Source organism: Lissotriton vulgaris, chromosome 1_1 (assembly GCF_964263255.1).
Source record: "Lissotriton vulgaris chromosome 1_1, aLisVul1.2, whole genome shotgun sequence".
NCBI lineage: Eukaryota > Metazoa > Chordata > Amphibia > Caudata > Salamandridae > Lissotriton > Lissotriton vulgaris.
In genome coordinates, this window is record NC_141685.1 from 1,737,232,517 (window position 1) to 1,737,249,497 (window position 16,981).

The following is a 16,981-nucleotide window of genomic DNA, read 5'->3' on the forward strand; positions in this document are numbered from 1 at the left end:
AAGCAAACCCCTTGTTCACAACTATATTATGATCTTTATTCAGAGGAACTTCCCATGTAATTGCCCTCAGTGCCTGCAACTTTGAAACATTTAGTAAACCATCCTCCTCTCTCCTAGAACCATCCACCATCTATACTCCACACTTCTGTCCCAGGGGCTATGGAACTATCCACCTGCTCAATGTAGAAAGACCAGATTACATTAGGGATGGTACCCGGGTGCATTAACTCCGCCCCCGGGGATACTGTTACAGCATGACCTATTCTTTGCAGGCTCACACTATTCTCAGGAAGGAAAAATGAGGCTAAAATGAAAGGATAATACTTAGTCAAGTCCAACCAGAAGCCAAAGAGGTAGCTGAAATAAAACCATGTTCCCTACTATTTCATAAAAACGTAATGAGTTAGTTCAGGAATGGCATCTAAGAGATTTTGGAGGAAGCGTTAGGAGATAACACTTGTCTGTTGCAGACGCTTTGAGATATGTACATACAACATTAAAATGGAGGGAAATGCACCTACTGGTCATCATAGGGCAATCAGTGGTAGGACCTTCATTCATAACAAAGAGATATTCAGGCTAAAATGAAATGGCCAAACTTAGTCAGGTCCAACACGAAGCCAAGCACTTGGCCAACATAAAACATGGCGCATTACTATTTCATGAAAAAGACTTTGCTCAGGATTGGCACCTGAGAGGTCCTGGAAGAAACAATAGGTGATCTCAGCCTTTATTGACAGATAGACAGCATTTATGGTTCAGAAACCTTGAGCTTCATGTGTGTACATCAACATTAAGGTGCAGGGAGATGCACTTACTGCCCATCATATTGCGAACGATAGTGGGACCTTCATGCATACCTACATCACATTCAGGGGAGGTATTACTTAATCACAGAAGGAAGTTTTGCAAATGCTGGTACAAGTCCAGTATACTTGCTAACAAGAGGCCGAGTGAAACCTGATTTCTGTACATATTTGCCACGTTGAAGGTCTGCTACGAGGAAAAAAGATTTACTGCATCTCTTATCAAGCCACCTATATCATCCAACTCTCTTACCTAAAAGGAAATGTTGTGCCCCTGACGAAATACAAGGAGCAAATTCAGTCTGTCATTAAATATTCACTATGAAAAAAATAGTCACATATTGAATCCAGTTTTCTTATACATGACTCTGAGAATATGAAACTGCCTACCTGAGAAAATCTACCGAAATCCACATTTGATGACTTTGAAAAAGTCCTTCTTAAGTCACCTGAACTAAGCGCTCTTCTCAGCTTACCTACCTGTCTTCAGATGACTTAGCTTCCTTTCCCCGTTGAAAGCTTAAATGCTGTGCTCAGTTATGTCGTCTTGTCTTTCGTTAATCCTAGTGTCTATTGCTATTATCTGAAAAAGTGCTCCATAACATGTGGGATGGTCCATGTTTTATAAATATATAAAGCAAAATTGTACTCTTATGTTTTCAATCAAATGCTGAACTCTTCAGTTAATATTTCACAGTCCACACTGAAAATACTACCAACAGTGCAATAATGGAGCCCAAAAATGAACTTCTGAGATATCTGCAAATCAGTCATGCCCTCCTCCATGCAGGATATTCTGGCTTCGGCTTTGTGAATTGTATTTTCGGCAGCTAAACTAAAGTGTGTATTACCTCTCCCAGTACTGTCTTGGGTATTTCTCTAGTCCTGAAGTTTCTCCCAATCATCCCTTGCCACCACAGTTTCTCTTTGGTTGGTGGTCTATACCACATGCGGTCGAGCCCTTCGTCTACACTCTCTTAATGCTGTGGCAGAATAATGTCACAACGTCTACCCTGTTTATGGCATTTCCTTATTGTCACTTTCAGGGAGTCTACTCTGGCTCTCAGATATATTCATGCTTCCTCATTCCACCCACAGTGACTATTTGCAGCTTCCCTGCTGCTGCCTTCACCAGTCAAACCACAAAGTAATTTATGTCCATAGTCACTGTCTCTTCAGCTCTTAAAATCTTTTCATCATTGCTTAATGGTGGCTCTATAGTTGCAATGCTGTTTTCCACCAAGCTAAGGCTCACGCAATTTGCCTCTCCAAGAATTTACAGCACAGCTCACAATGACCCATTCTCTACTGTCTTCATTCTACCAGAGTACTGCTCTCGGTATTGTATCTAGTGTTCTCTCTCCTTCCCCTCCATGAAATACCAGATCTTTCTGTCAACTTTCTGAGTGACAGTGGCGGCTGGTGCATTATATTGTGTGAGGCTCAAACACTCCCTATTATAGGTAGCAGCTACTAAAAGGATGATGCTTCACACGCACTACTTTGTAACGTTTTGTATGATTGGAACGAGATAGAGACTACACTGCATGAGCTTATTTTAGGCAGTTTCACAGCTACTCCTAAACACATGTACACTTTGCATGTGATGGCTGGTTGTATTGACTGTGGCTGACATTTTGATAGTGATAGTGGCTGTGTTTTGTCACTCTGAGAACTGGCAAATGAAGACGGTAACTGTAGTAATGGCCAACCACTTTGTAGTTTGTGAGTACGATTTATAGTCCAATGAAGGCCCCAGCACCAGAGCGAGCAAAAGAACTAATCTGCCATTCTTCCAGCTTCTCATCCTCTTCTCAACAGCTCTCACCAACTTTCTACATACCATCATAATATGCCAACAGGTACAAGGTGACAGCTATTAGCTACAGAGTGACATCAGTGCCATAATGGGGTGAATGAAATGGTGTTTTGTAGCTAGCAATGAAGTAAGACATGGTGATCTGTGTAAATGTTTAGATCCTTTTGTGGATATTTAAGTTGGTGATAAACAGCTAAGATCGCTAGTTGATTCTGGAGCGAGGATCACTATGAGCACTCATGAGTTGTTTCAGTCTACATGGAATGATACACCACTACTGCCTCCTGATCGATCACCATTATCATATGAAAGATGGAGAACAGAACTTTTAGGATTTTTTTAAGATGGCTTATGTTTTAAAGGGAGGCGTGTCCATGGAAATATTTATGTTACTGCCAAAGGGTTAAACAAACTTGGGTGGCTTCAACAGGGGTTCTTAAATATGGTTGTAAGGCCTGGGGCGAAAGAACAGATATTGGTATCAGTGATAGAGCGCGTAGGTCACCCGGCTCAGAATTTACTAGATTTTCACGCACTCGGGCCCATGACGTGATTGCGAAATACAATTTTGTGAGTCGAGTGAGTTTACACGCCACTATCAGTATTCTATATGTGTTTCCTGTAACACTATTACCATAGCACCTGACTTACCACAGGCACTTGCTCTTCCTGATGGATCAGGAGCTGTTGGAGGACAGGTGACAAGATAATTCTTAAACACTTAGTCTATTCATTTAACATCACTTTGCAATTTTCCGAATGACCACAGACACCATTCTTTATGTAAGAATGTAAAATTTAAAGTGACAAAAGTATAAGGCAAATGCTGATAAACACATCAATAAGCAGAATCACAAAAATTATGTAACTATGGATAAGAGAAAACACCATTGAGGGTAAATGAGACTCTATTGGGTAAGGGTAACAGGGAACATGCTATTCAGTTTCAGGCTTAAACTAGGGACTATAAATTTAAAACACATTAGTCAGTGAATTTCTATAGCCTATAAGTGATTCAAACCCTAATCTTAGTCTATCTAACTTAGATCCTGAATATTCACCACACTTTATTTAAGCAAAAACAGTTTCAATATGCCCTACAGGAAAGGGAAAAATGGAACATGCTAACAAACAATTTGCAAATGCATCAATAGAGAGAACAGAGAGAATATCATGGGCATAGAGGCTTTATTAAAGAGCAAGAAGGAAAGGATAGTAGACGGACACCCACAGGTATATTTACCTAGGACAAGAATGAGGACTAACCCTGGCCACGGGTCAGCTTCGGGAAAAGCCGAGGACAAGGACCCTCAAGGATTTGGGTCAGGACTAGGCTCACCAAAGGGCACGACCAACACCTGCAGCTTCGGATGCAATGCCTGCGCTACCCCCTCACTGCACGGAATCCGCCAGTAACCCCGATTGGGTTCTCGAATCTCCCAGCAAAGTGCTCCACCAGCACTTAAGACTAATTCCACCCCTTGGAGTTTGTGGAAATTCGGACAGAGCGCTCCGCAGCTCTCTGTATCAATCACCTATAGAGTCGTGGGGTCGGTGACAGGTCAGCTATTCGGACAAGTCGGACAATTTTCCCTAACTAAACTAGGCTAGTTATTCTCTTCTTGGGCCCCCAGACCACCCACAAATGTTGCAAGTGACAGGGTCCCAACTTATGATTGGTCAGGAGAGGTGATTAGGTCATTATTACCTCCTAAAATTCTACGTTCCCATGATGAATATTACATTTTCGTACCCGCCCCTTACATTCCAGTTCCCATGATTCAAGAAAGGTGGGTAAACAATGGAACACACATGAGTTTTATACATTTGTTGCAAGTTTAGGAACATCCGAGGCTTTCTCCTGGGTTAGAGGTGAGTTTCCCAGGCGCATCTTGCTTCAGAAGCCAGCTGGCTTGGTTCTGCTTCTGCGCTGTGTGGGTTTTTCCCTCATCACGTGACAGGGTCGGAACAGGTTTCAAAGATGGAGTTACCCCCTCTCCCAGGCCCATGGATATGTGGTACATGAAAAGTAAGCGAAAACAAATTAATAACACAGAAAAATAGAATACACTGTACACCATGATAATCTACACTGCACCCCTTACTACATAATAACTATAGCGATTAATGATTAAGCAGAAATAGATAGAAATGCAAAGCAGCATGGGCAAGCAGAACGCGTGATTACAGACAAGCGGCCATGTTAGCTACAATGCGCATGAGCGTACCTGGGAGGCGCCTGGAAGCTCAATCTCGCCGGCGCTAAGCAGGGACTCAGAAGACCAGGAGTCCCTGCTTCCCCAGACCGGAGAGCGGACGCGCCCACCTTCAGACACGCCCCCGCCTGCAACGCCCTCTACTTAACAAACTGCCTGACGCTTAGCGGGACGCGAGCGGGACGCCGAGCGAAGCCCGAGCAAAGGGCGGGCAGTCTGTGGCAGTCAGGGGCTGACAGAGGCTGGGCTGGGCCACGTCCCTTTTGTCTACCAGCCGCGACGACACACGTTCTGTGCTTGTCCCCGTTCTGTTGCCCCAACCATGTCTACTCGTTCAGGGAAGCCACTTAGGGGCGAAGCTGATAGGGGATCTAATGCCGCGACCCCTGTCATAGGGACAATGGACCGTTTTATCACCAGGGTAACGGCGGTGATTGAAAAGGAGATCGCCATGTCTGAGCGCCGTTTATCTGAAGTATACCTCCCCTCAAGACGCTCATCCTTGGGGGCAGTTGCCCAGTCGCTCACACCAGCCATCGCTCGGGTTCAAGCGGGTACCCTCCCTGGTATGGTCGGTGTTCCCTCAGAACCCCTCCATTTGATTGGTTTAGACCAAAATATAGATAGGCTGGAAAATCTGGCTGCTCTCCTACCTATAACTATAATGGAAGACGGAGGCCCTAGTAACCTGTCCACATCACTACCACCTATTCTGACAAGTGATGTCATCAGAGATCCCGAGTCCCCAAAATTGATTGTACCCCCCACAGCTGTATCAGATGGGAAGTTAGTTGGGGCTTCACCTATCACCGTGACTCCTGATATTAGGCAGGAGTTTCCCCCCGTAGGTAAAAAGTCGCGTAAACGCAATAAGGGTAGGCTAGTGAGACAGGCCGCCCTATACCAAAGAGTCAGGAAGTCTCCTGTATCCAGCTCGAGAACTACAAGGGATGCCCCCATGCTGAACGAACCAGATATAGAAGAGGATGTACTGATTTCTCCCAAGGGGTCACACACAGCTAAGATCTCAAAGCCAATTGACTTAGTAGCGGTTGAAAATATTCTGGAGAAGGTATATACCCTCTTGAAACCGTTACTAATACAAGTTAAGGGTCTAGGGGAGAGGATTGACAAACTAGAGCAGTCAACCCTGGACGGGTTACACTCACTCAAAACAATAATTAAACAAACAATTAGAGTGACTGGAAATAAGGACGGGGGTGTAAAAGGTAATGATTTTCCAGCGCAGAGCGGCCCTAAGCCCTTAATATCCCAAAACAAAGCTGCTCCTAATAGCCCAGTAATCCCAACTCCTAAATCTTCTCCCCATCCGAAAGCAGGCCCAAGTCACAAGGGACTCTCAACACATACAGAGCCTGAGAAAAATAAGCCAAAGCCTCTTCCCCAAAAACAGCAACAGACACCTAGTGGTAATAAGGAAGCCCATCAAAAATCAGGGGGTAGCAGCAAACCCAGCGGGCCTACGTCAGGGAAAGTACCTAGGCCTGTAACACAACGTTCCGCCCCAACTACCTCCCCACAGGCCCCAGGCATTCCCCCACGAAGGATTCCCCCGATAAATCTCCCACCAGACTGTCAACCTTTTGTTGCTGTCATGGTTAATGTGCCTCCCCTAAAGGATGGCCAGCTGGAAAACCATCAATCACTCAAGAACAAGTGTATCCACTGGCTGAAGGCAAACAAGCCATTCCCCCTGGGTGTGGACGGCATTATCCTAAGTGTCCGCAGAGTGGGATGGGTAGGGCAAGGAAAAAAAATGCAGGAGGGAGACTGTATAATCATAAACTTCCAAGACCCCAGAGTGGTACCATCCATTTGTACTCCTATCAAAAATATGGGGGCCCCGGGGGTTAAATTGGTTGACCTTTCATATTTTTACCCTAGGCACCTTGTTAGCCCAAATGGAGGAAGTGAAAGTTCCCCTAACTCTGACCAATATTGGGCCGGGGTGGTAGGGGGCAATAGGGAGAATCAAATGTGGGCAATTGGCCCCTGCTGACTGGAATCAGCGAGCAGAGTAAAACAAGTAGGAGCACCGCCCATCCAAATAAACATTGCAAGTGAAATGGGAGACTCTTCAATAACTCCACAAGACCCCTGCTCTCCTCGGATTCTTGGGGGGAATCCTACAGATAGGGGCTTTCAGGCGCCCAGTGACCTTCCAGCTGTGACGGACCTAGTCTTTAAGGTTTTCAGCTGGAATGTCGCAGGGATTGCAGGAAAACTGGCCCTACCAGATTTTACTGCATGGGTGGATGAGCACTCCTTGTGCCTCTTCCAGGAAACTTGGAGCCTGGTGCCGGTCCATAGGGTGGGATTCTCCTCGTACTCCTCTCCTGCGCGGGTCTCGTAATCTGGGAGAGGCCGACCCTCGGGCGGCCTTCTTATCTGGGTCGCGGCTTCTCTAAACTGTAGAGTAGTGGACTTTCCAACAGGTTCCCCGGACATACAAAACATTACCCTTATAGACCAAAGGGGAAGAATTGTTCTAAATATCTTTAATGTGTATGCACGGGGGACAAAGGGCGGGAGAAAATCTCCAGTAATATCTCTCCTCGAGACTCTGTTAAACAACACCCCCCATAAGACCCGCACCCTGGTTGCAGGTGATATGAACTGCACGTTCGAGCCCTTGGGCTCGGATGTTTCCCTGGACCAAGATGAGGAGGATGCTAGGTGGGGGATCCCAGCACTGGATATCCCACCGATCAAAAGGTGGACAGAAGTGGCACTCCAGATATACTCCCTGAGCCTGGAATTTATTTTAAGGGCAGCGAATGGGAGGACTTCCTCGGATAGGGGGGGTGCGCATACCTACAATAGACCAGGGCACACCTCTAGGTTGGATTATATTCTAATGGATGTGTGCTTATGGCCTTATGTAAGGGACATGCAGGTGGTCCCTTCGACAGAAAGTGATCACAACCCTCTATCCCTAAAAATGGAACAATGGTGGCAACCCTTAGGGAAGCCTAACGTCAAAGTGGCACCCGCATCACTAGATGGATCAGAAGTCTCCCCATGTGGTAGAAGAATTAAATGGGCGAAACTGGTCCTATCCGAGGCAAAGGTTGGGGAAATACAATTCCATCTAAACCGTGCAGTGGCATCTCTTGGCACCTCCCTAGAAGGGGTGGGTAAAGCGAGTGGGTTATTTGTCTCCCTGATTGAAACCTTATCCAACGTGTTTACCCTGTACTCTAAAAAGCCGGGCAATATAGGATCTAAAAAACCAGTGGAGGGGTGGTACACCCAAGCATGTAGGGGCCATAAGGCAAAGTTGGTTGAGGCAGTTAAATCTAAATCCCAAAGTGTGATCCAGGAAGCGAGGAAGGCCTATAAAAAGTCTCTTAATTTGGCTAAAAGGGAGTGGGAAGATAAATACTGGGAAGACCTACTCCAGGCTAGCAAAGTTAGGGATTCAGGGGTCTTTTGGAACCTTATAAGTAAACGGAGTAGATCCGACGCAGCCATGAGACCCTGCAACATCCCGCCCCAAAGCTGGGTAAAACACTTTGGGTCTCTATACCTCCCACCAAATGGGGAACTGTCTGTGGGGATGGACCTCATACTAGCAATCGAACCCCATGCATATGACCTCTTCACTCCCTTAGAGATCGAGGGGGTTATAGGCTGGGTAGCACCACGCAAGGCACCAGGCCCGGACGGCCTGCCGGGTGATCTCATGAGGGCCTACCCAGCGGAATGGGGAAGGATCATAGCAGCTCTCCTAAATTATATTATGAGGGGAGGAGTAGTACCAGAATCCTGGAAAGGGGCGGTGGTTGTCCCTATTTATAAAAAAGGGTGTAGGGAAACCCCGGGAAACTATCGCCCCATAAGTCTGATAGACTCCACCCAAAAGATAGCTGGTAAAGTGTAGTAAATGAAGTGAAGACCACAGATGCAGCAATAAGGGTTTATTGCAGAGAAGCAGAAAGAAGCAACCTCAACACAAGCTGGCCAGGCACAAACTGTCACCAGCTAGAACCCTAGAAGGAGACAGAGCCATATACATTCTGGAATGGATGACACAGGTAAGAACTGTGGTGGAGTAAAAGAAATAAAAGAAAGATAAATATACAACACATCTCCTCTCGTAGAATAAAACAAAAGAAAAGGAAAGAAACTTAACTCAAAAGAATGAGCATGTCAAGGAAAGGAAACTTAGCACAAAACTACAGGAGAATTCCTAAAGTAAAGGCAAAAATGGAGGCATCATAGAACAATAAGCATTCAAACACAAATAAGTATACGCAATGAGAACATCATACAATAAAACACAAGTAATAATAAGCAATGAAACCATCACAACCAATAGGCATTGAAAGGAACACACGTCACCCCTCTAAAGAACTAATCACAACAGAAATCATTCAAATAAGTAGGTGGCCTGTGGCTCCTTTGAGGTCTGATGGCAGGCAAAGAGGAACTTGAAGAAGCAATGGGGTTGGGATTAGAATCAGTCACAGAGTCAGGAACAAGATCAGCAGTGGAATTGGGAAGAGACACAGCAGGATCAGGAGCATCCCCTCCACCATCACCCCTAGCCAAAACATTAACAGGAGCAGGAACCACAGGGCCCGGATCCGGAGAAGGAACAAGCATGAACCCTGAGGAGGAAAGGTCCTGGACAGGAAAAGGAACAGGACCTGAACTGGAACCAACTACGGGGCTAACGCCACCTTTCTGATAGAGGGCAACTCTCCTTAAGTTCCATTTCTCCCCATTGGAGAGAACAACATAGTGGGGATAGACCATCTTAACGAGAAAAGGGCCACGGAACTTGGACAACCCACCAGAAACACGACCAGACTTCACCTTGACAAGATCACCTTTCGCAATTTTGCCAGCAACAACCTTGGTGGAGGGTCCATCACCATCACAAGACTTGCGAGAGGAGACCCTTTGAAGCCGACCTGCAGAACTACACCTAGAAGCAGCCTTACCAGAAGGAAGAACAGAGCCCTTACAAGAAGGCTTGGGGACCACACTGGAAAAGTCACCTGAAAGCGACTGACAGACCAAATTTTTGAGCCAAGAGGGAATGAGTTTGGTGCTGGGGACCCTGCCCCGCATCATCTCAAAAGGGGATCTGGAGTGAGAACCATGAAGAGTGGTACAATACGCATAAACCATTTCACTAACAAGGGAAGGGACAGAAGAGCCAGCCGAGAGGGCCATTTGAACGGTGCCTTTCACCAATCTATTAAGGCGTTCACAGAGACCATTACCCTGAGGGTTGTAGAGGGAGGTCCTATGGTGGGAAATTCCGCAACCAGACAAAAAGGCTTGCATCTCATGCGAAACCAACTGTGTGCCATTGTCGGTTATAAGGACATTAGGGAAACCTTCTCTAAAAAACAGAGACTTAAGGTGATTGATGGTAGTAGCCGTAGTGATGTCCTTGAGAAACTCCACAGACAACCACTTAGAATGGCAGTCGACAGTGACAACAGCAAACCTCTGGGAAAGAGGTAATTCAGCAATGGGACCTATAAAATCTAAGCAGATGGTGTGCCACGGAATTTCGGGGAACTGCAGCGCACCCATTTCAGAACCCACTGAAACCTTAAGTCTCTTCTCACCCATCTTGCAAGTGGAACAATCCTCTACCCATGAGGAGGCCATAGAGTCCATACCGGGCCACCAGAAGTTGAGCTTGAGACGCTGTTGCGTCAGAGTTTGGCCAAGGTGACCCTCATGTGCTAGAGAAATGAGCTTCGGCCTCAAGTCAGCTGGAGGCACAAATTTGTCACCACGCAATATGACATTGTCACTGCACACAGACAAGTCATCAATGACTTTGAGAAAAGGACGGACAGAGACATGGAGACAGCTCTCTCTCCGTGAACCCAATTTAATAAGCTGGATGACTTCCTGTAGCACAGTATCTCTAGACATGGCATCGACCCACTCAGAGCGAGAAAAGGAGCTCTCAGAAAGGAAAAGCACATCATCGATCCAAGCAACATTCGCATCACATTCCTCCAGACTGAAGCCAACATTAGGACCAGAAGGAACAGCCAACCTAGATAGACAGTCGGCCTGGAAGTTCCTCCACTCAGAAATGTGAGAAATATCAAAGTGGTATTCCTGGAGTTTAGAGGCTAACCTTGCCAACCTTGGAGAACCAAATGCCCCACCCCCAGGGGAAAGAATGCGGATGAGGGGTTTATGGTCAGTCTTAAGGTTGAAGCGTGTGCCCCATAGATATGGACGGAAATGATGAGCACCCCACGCAGCCGCCAACGCCTCTTTCTCGATAACAGAATAGTTCTGTTCACATTTTGAAAGGGTACGTGAGGCAAAGGCAACAGGTCTGTCACCCTCCTTGTGGGACTGAAGTAAAACTGCACCGAGGCCACAAGCACTGGCATCCACCAACAAAGTGGAGGACTTGGCAGTATCAAAGGGTGCCAGAACCTTAGCACTGCAGATAGCCTCCTTAATGTCATTAAAACAAGCTTCCATTTCAGGATCCCATGAAAATTTGCAACCCTTCTTCAATAAGGTTCTCAGAGGCAAGGTCTTCTCTGAGAACTTCTCCACAAATTTGGAGTAGTATTCGATCAAACCCATGAACGACCGCAACTGGTCCTTGTCAGACGGGCAAGGAGCTAAGCGTATCGCATCAAGAAGGTTCTTCTTGGGTCTGACACCATTGATTGAGATCTCATGCCCCAAGTACTCAATGTTCTCCACAAGGAAAGAACACTTCTCCCTACGTAGTGTAAGGCCAGTGTCCCAAATTCTGTGTAGAACATTTCTGAGAACAAGGTTGTGATCAGACACGGACTCTCCAAAGACCAAGATGTCGTCTTGGAAGAATACTACATTTTTGAGTCCCTTAAAGATTTCGCTGACCAATCTTTGAAAGACACTCGCCGCCGAAATCAGCCCAAAGGGAAGACGAGTAAATTGGAAGATGCCCTCTGGGGTGATGAAGGCGGTAAGATGCTTCGAGGACTCATGGAGCTTAACCTGATGGTAGGCGCTCTTCAGGTCGAGTTTTGAGAAATATCTCGCCCCCTGAAGTGTGGAAACCATCTCCGTGATGTTGGGTAAAGGGAAGGTGTCCGCAACGACACACTTGTTTAGGGACCTGAGGTCCACACAGAATCTCAATTTTCCGTCTGATTTTTTAGAAATCACGACGGGCGAAACCCATGCTGAAGCTTCTGTAGGCTCAATTACCCCAGACTGAAGCATCTCTTCAATCAAGAGTTTCACCTCACTCCGGATTGAAATGGGAATTCTCCTTACCCGATGTTGCACAGGCAGACTACCCTTCTTTAACTTAATGAGATGGGCATACCCCCGAAGTTCACCCAACTCCTCCCTGAACACAGACCGAAATTCAGACAAAATGAATTCAATAGAGTCATCGTCAACAACCATAATCTGATTCTTTGCCCTAGGATTGATAACGATGTAGAGGTCATATTGATGTACCCAACCTAGAATAGGCGGGCCATCAATGGAAACATAAACTTTCCCAAAAATGGACCTTTTTTCAAAAACAATCTCAGATTCAAAGAAACCCAGGATTTCAATCTTCTGGCCATTGAAACCCTTAGGTGAGATATCACTACGCTGTAATTTCACCCCTTCCCAAAAGGCATCGAACGTAGACTTGGGTATAATGGTATGTCGAGAACCCGTGTCAACCATCAACAACACCTCGTGGGAGTCAATCTTGAAGATGGCTTTGGGTCTGGTTTGTCTTGGATCATCACAAATGACATCAACATCATCAATGACCAAGAGTCTGTCAGGTTCAACTCCGGAATCATCAGCGTAGTAGTCATCAACAATATTGACTCTCTGTCTAGCTTTGCCCTTGCACATCTTGGAAAAATGTCCAACTTTCCCACACTTCAAACACTCTTTGTTTGATGCAAAACAAAACCTGGCGTCGGAAGAATGGCTGCTGCTGCCACACCTGTTGCAGACTTTGCTTACTGAGGCTTTCTTGACAGAGTTGACAGAGGGTCTGGGTCTGTTTTTTACTACCGCAACACTGTCTCCAGAACAATGTTCACAACCCACAACGCTACCTTTGTCGGTGACCACAGAAACTTCTTGGTGAGGAGTAGACTTGTGCGAATCAAGGACCTTCATGCACTTACTAGATTCCTCAATAACTTTGGCCAGAATCTAAAAACTCTCTGCCCTTCCTTGCCCAAGGTGCTCAAAAGGATAGCCTTTTTCCTTTTGGGTGAAAACTCCTGTCCATCAAGCGCTTCCAAATAATTGTCAAACATGATGTACCAATCCTCCCAAGGTATCTCAGGTACACCAGGTTCAGGTAGGAACTGAGGAGGCAAAGTTACTACAAATTGTTGTGCCATGTTGACTTGATTATGCAGAAAAGGAAAGACAAAATAGTAAAATAACCTTGCTTTTCCACAACAGAACACAGTATGGAATTATAGTAACATACCTCTTGCTATACAAAAGTGTCCAAAACGATACCAGGAGTGTGGAACAGGAGTTTGGCTTGAAAGAGAAACAATCCGCTTTAAAAATGACGAAAAACGGCTGAATATGATGAAAAGGCAGGAGTTTGACTTAAAACGGTAAAGATTCCGCTTTAAAATAGCCCAAACCGGCTGAATTGTGGTGAAAATGAGGCTTGAATGGCAAACAGAGGATAAGATGGCCGCCGCTGAAAACGAGGCTAAAGGTGCTTGAAAGCGAGGCTTGAAACGCACAAAGGGACGTCTCCTTGGTTACGCGAGTCAACAACGCTGCACGCGCGTTCACTGACTCACGCGCTGACTCCGCTGGTAACCAGGCAACAGCTCCTCGTCACTGCGTCTCCCTCGGCGTCTTGCACTCACGCGCCGACTCCGCTTGTAACCAGGCAACAGCGCTCTCCCTCGGCGTCTTGCACTCACGCGCCGACTCCGCTTGTAACCAGGCAACGCTCGAGGTCCTCGGCTGACGCGTAGACTCCCCCGGCGTCCCCGTGACAACAATGACAACTCTCGTGACTACCTCACCAGTCCGTCACGCGCCGGGCTCGACCTGCTGGATTTGGATGACGTCAGCGCTGGTGCGCTCGAGCTGCAGTCTCCAAAGAAGATAAGTTGAATAAATTACCACAACAGGTGTCTTCTTTTAAAACGGAAGGAGACCAAAAGGATGTCGACGAGACCAGCACGCTGTAGGTTCGTTTCTCGTTGAGGAAATTGCGCTAAAATCTGTTCTCCATCACAAATCTTGGAATTGGACATCCAGATGAGGTCTTGGGTGGTACTGGCCAGCAAGTAACGTCGCCAGAAATTGTAGTAAATGAAGTGAAGACCACAGATGCAGCAATAAGGGTTTATTGCAGAGAAGCAGAAAGAAGCAACCTCAACACAAGCTGGCCAGGCACAAACTGTCACCAGCTAGAACCCTAGAAGGAGACAGAGCCATATACATTCTGGAATGGATGACACAGGTAAGAACTGTGGTGGAGTAAAAGAAATAAAAGAAAGATAAATATACAACATAAAGCTATCCTTGGTAGGATCCTCCATTGGGTGGAGGAGAATAAAATCCTATCAGACTTTCAGGCAGGTTTCCGGGCTGGTATGGGGACTATAGAGCAGGTGTTTAGGCTGTCCCTTTTGGGGTGGAAGGCGGTGGAACTGGGCAAGGGTAGTCTTTATTTAGCCTTTATAGAATTGAATACTGCCTTATGACCCAGTTCCCCTGGAAGAGCTTTGGAGGGTCCTTCGTGAGTTGGGACTACCACCTTACATCTTGTCCCTTCTCATAGGCCTTCATGACCACACCTTTGCACAGGTCCGCTGGGGCAAAAACGGAGAGCTCACTGAAAAGATACCAGTGTCTAGGGGCGTAAGACAGGGCTGCGTCTTGGCACCCACCCTATTTTCGTTATATCTGAATGGGGTGGTAAAACATCTTCAACAAGAACCAGCCGACGCCCCCTGTCTTGGAGGTGTCCGCATCCCAACCCTGCTTTTTGCGGACGACACGCTCCTGATTTCGAAGACCCCACAAGGCCTACAGAAACTTTTAACACGATTCCAGGAGTTCTGTGATGCAAAAGGGCTAATAATAAATGTGGATAAAACCAAATACTTAGTTGTTAACCCACCTAAAAAATTGGGCCGCCCACCTACACTTAACTCTATTCCCCTAGAGAAAGTAGCCGAATTCGACTACCTTAGTATCCGGATTACGGACAGGATGACTTGGGCTAACCACATCGAAAAAATGGTGCTTAACCACAGGAGAGTAGGAGGAGCTCTTATGAGGGAATACAGGGCCTCAACTCGAAGAGCAACTACACCAGTACTCGACATCTACAAGGCCAAAGTAGCGACATCAGCCTTGTATGGGGCAGAACTGTGGGGCCACTGTCGACTGGATGCCCTAGTCACAGCAGAGAGCAAGCTTTTAAAATCCGTCATCTCTGTTCCACTGAGCACACCGTCAGTACCAGTGTGGATGGACACGGGATGCAAAAATATCAAAGAACAGGCCCAGCTTCGCCCGCTCCTGTTGTGGACACGGATCTGGAGATGCGAAGAATTAAAATCCTATGCTGATGCCCTGGGAGACATAATGAGCCAGGGGGGTTGGGCCAAGATAAGATGGTTAAATGACACCAAAAAGCTTTTGGAGAATATCGGACTAGGAGATTGCTGGTCATCCCGTTCAGCCCCCCCAAAAGAAGTTGTCAAGGCGCTTTATTGGAAATGGACTGCGGAGCGTCTAATCACTAGCTCCAACCACTGCAGGTCCACTGTCGCCTTTTTACAAATTAAAGACATTGTGGCTACTGAACCCTATCTGGACTTGATCACTCTCCCCTTTGACCGAGCTCTTTATTTTAAATTCAGAGTCGGTTCCCTCCCGCTAGGTGCTCTGGTATCAAAATGGGCAATGGCGGACCGTACTTCTCCCAACTGTGCATGTTGCCCGTGTAAGGTTGAGTCCATTGCGCATGTTTTATTTGAATGCCCGGATTATGCAAGGCCTAGGAGCTTCTGGCTGAAACCACTCTGCCGTAATATGGGCACACGCAGTCATTTAGTAGCCTTGCGTATCCTAAGCACGGACACCTCTCCCCCCATTGTGTGTGGTTTAGCTAAGTTTTTAAAGCAGTTTTGGCTTATTCGATGTAAGAGATTGTCAGTAGCTGTTTAATTCTCTTTTTAGCTAATTTATCAACGGACTTTTATATCCTTTTATCTCTTTTAATACTTCATACTGACTTCTTGTGGCAATGATTTTTTTTTTTTTTTGTACATTGTATTGATTGTATTTTAAATGTGCTTATAAGATATCTCTGTATATCGAATAAAAGCTTATGACATTGACACATTGACATTAGAATACACTGTACACCATGATAATCTACACTGCACCCCTTACTACATAATAACTATAGCGATTAATGATTAAGCAGAAATAGATAGAAATGCAAAGCAGCATGGGCAAGCAGAACGCGTGATTACAGACAAGCGGCCATGTTAGCTACAATGCGCATGAGCGAACTCTCCCTCCAAATCTGCGAGTGCGTCACATCACATGGGTATGACCGACGCATGCGCAGACTAAATTTCGGCGAAGCAGCCATTCTGTAGTATGCAAGCGGAGTTAGGATTAATAAACACATATGCAAGCGTCTCTAGGACACCTGCGTGTACTGTAAAAGTGTAATATTAATGACAAACAGGATTGTTTAGTACTATTACAAGTTAACGAGGTTCATGAGAAAGAGCAAGTCGCTTTACGTGCGAATCCTCACTCCATCAATCCCCTCTTTGATGATATTTACTATCATCACTATTAATGGAAACAGATGCCAACTTCAATTTTCTCACATTTCATTCATTTCTATCTCGACAAATTTGTTGTTAAGCCTCTTTTTAGCATCCTTATTGGGATGGAAACCTTTGGCCTTCTTATAAATCTGGTTTCTTAACTCCTCTAATTCAAGTTCGTCACTATTTCTTTTGACTCCTGTTTTATTCACTGTATACTTCTTCCTGCACTTTTGACATTTGCAGCAAATTATTATAATGAACACAATCAGACTTATTCCAGCTATTGGCATCAGTATTTTTCCCACGAGACTGCGGCCTATGTTAGTA